We start from the raw sequence: 2,805 nt of genomic DNA, 5'->3' as shown, positions 1-2,805 counted from the left end.
GAAGATACAAAAAGCTTAAAGAATAAAAACCTTCTACAAAATAACTGGATGTAACATGGATACTATTTTCAAAATAATTGGATTCGGCATTAAATAATCCAAAAAGGGTTGATATGCCGTAAAAAAAAAAAAAAAAAAAAAGGGGGGAAACGTTGATCTTCAAAACAAAAGTATAGAAAGTGAGGTTAGTAGAAAGGAAGTGGTTCACCCTGTTATAGGGTTGTTAATCACGGTGTGGCAGTAACTGGGGCAGAAGACTGGACATAGAGGTCAATATATATTTAGAGTTTGCGGACAGTTGGTCGTAGCTCAGAGGTCTCAAAAAAAAAATTTAAGAGAGAGAATGGAGGGGTACAGAGTGAGAGAAGGAATGGGGGGAGGGAAGGAGAAAGAGGAGGTGGTTGTCAAGTCCATGCGAGCGTGGACTGGGCTGAAAAGAAAATCACTGGGGACCGGAGCAATCGGATGGCAAGCAGCGAACAACATTTGGGGTTCCTTTTTTTCTGTGTTACGTGACTGTATCGCATGTACACACACACCTGTATAGCTTGATTGAGTTATATCAAAAACTCGTTTTGTATTGTTTTGCTTGAAATGAAGCTGCTTTATGATGACAATAATGAATATTATTATAAGTTTTCCTAATGTCCGTCTGTGTGTGTGACGCGGTTTATCTCATCCTACAGGCAATCCCTTCAGGATAGTAAGGTACCGAAATGAAGCTTATGACCTAGCGGATGTTTTAGTGGGGTTTGTATTACTGTACACATAGATTCGAAAAAGTTGTCAAAAAACAAATATATAACAAATAAATGTTATCAAAAGCAAGATAAGTTACTTTTCTACCAAACTGGATATATTTTTTGTTTTTATTCAATGTAACATATTTATTCAGCTCGAAAAACATACAGTGTTTACCGATGTATTGGACAATTCAAAATGGCGGCCGACTCTCTCTTAAACACGGTAAGTTCGAGAAAAGGTGTTATGAATAATAAACTAGATAAAATACTGTTAGAAATTCGCTCAATATATATTACCGTGACATATATTCGTTGTTTTTTAATAGTATTTTGTCTAGTTTATTATTTATAACACCTTTTCTCGAACTTACCGTGTTTAAGAGAGAGTCGGTCGCCATTTTGAATTGTCCAATACATCGGTAAACACTGCATGTTTTTCGAGCTTAATAAATATGTTACGTTGAATAAAAACACAAAAAATATATCCAGTTTGGTAGAAAAGTAACTTATCTTGCCTTTGATTACATTTGTTATATATTTGTTTTTTGACAACTTTTTCGAATCTGTGTACAGTAATACAAACCCGTTTTAGTGATATTTATATCCATATTTGGTGTATGGAAAGGTAAAAATATAACGATTTACTAAACGTTTTATTTACTGGATATTTTTCCGGTACAAGGACCAAGTTTGCCCATTCATTCATGGAAAATGTTAGTTGCTTTCTGTTTGTTTTATTCCAATGAATTGTTTTTATTCAGAGCAAAAATAATGCAACAACAATTTTTATGAATGTTTGCTCTTCAATAACATTTGTTTGATATATAATATATCTCATTCAATAAATCTATTTTAAGCAACGATATAAATTTAATAGTGCAAGGGATATAACCAAACTTCGTTAAGCCGAAAAGAATTTTGACCGCGTGGTGGTTCTAAATTTGTATTAAAAAAAAAAAAAAAATTCTCCAACACAAATTTTAAGGAACAGACAACACTTGAAATCACAACTAATAAAAAGACTTTTTTTTTTATCAATGAATATCAAAATGTCTTCACAAAGAATTAGAATAATAAAGGAAGAAAAAAGACGTCTTTTTTTTTCCCAAGTTACGATTTAAGATGACGTGTTTTTTTTTTCTCAGTTACAATTTAATAAGATGGACATTATTTATTTATTTAATAAAAGTATATGGTCTTTGTTAACCATTACAATTTAATAAGATGGATAATGTTTTTTTTTTTTTTTTACAATTTACAAATTCACGAATGCTTAAATATATATAAAAAAAAAAAAATCAACAGTCCGACAAAAGAAACGATATTTATTGCAAGTTAATGATATGAATGAGAATTTACACTACAATTATAAACCAACGTGACTCTTGCAAGAAAAAAATTAAGATGATGGGGGTAGGTGTGGAGTGGGAGTGGAAGACGTTACTTGCAAAAAAAAAAAAAAAAAAAAAAATCTATAAGGGTGGGGGGAGATATAACTTTTGCAAAAAAAAAAAAAATGTGAGATTTCTCTCATAAGGTTTTTGCTCTCAGCAGAATGGAAGAAAACCAAACAGAAATTACAACAATCTCACCTTAAAACTTCAACGTAAATTTTATTAAAGTAAAAAAAAAAAAAAAAAAAAAAAAAAAAAAAGGTCTATGTTGCAAAAGATGAGTTATCTTCAGTTATCTGTCATTTTGGGCTGGTAACATTGCCAGTCAAAAACAACAACCCCTCTTTTTCCTTCTTCCCATTTTGTGTGTTTGTCGGTGTATCGATGAGGACAGTTCTGCAGCATGATAAGGAAAGTTTGTGTGGGTAGCGCACATGGAAATAAGTGGGAGTGAGAAGAGAGCCATGTTGGCTTGTTGTACTTACTTTGGCTGGGGGCCAAAGCCCCCTGGTGATGTGTGCGCTGCTGGGCAGAGCAGGGAGAGAGAGGAGTAAGAGGGAGAGTGTTCTCGGTTTTACCTTTTATACTCTCGATCACATGATTGAGAGCTGGCTTGCAATTGGACGAGCCAGAGAGAAAATGGATTTCAAATCTCGAGCCGCGAGAAT

Source organism: Euprymna scolopes, chromosome 45, assembly GCF_053919585.1.
Source record: "Euprymna scolopes isolate OS-2025 chromosome 45, ASM5391958v1, whole genome shotgun sequence".
Lineage (NCBI taxonomy): Eukaryota > Metazoa > Mollusca > Cephalopoda > Sepiida > Sepiolidae > Euprymna > Euprymna scolopes.
Note: the sequence above shows the minus strand (reverse complement) of the source record.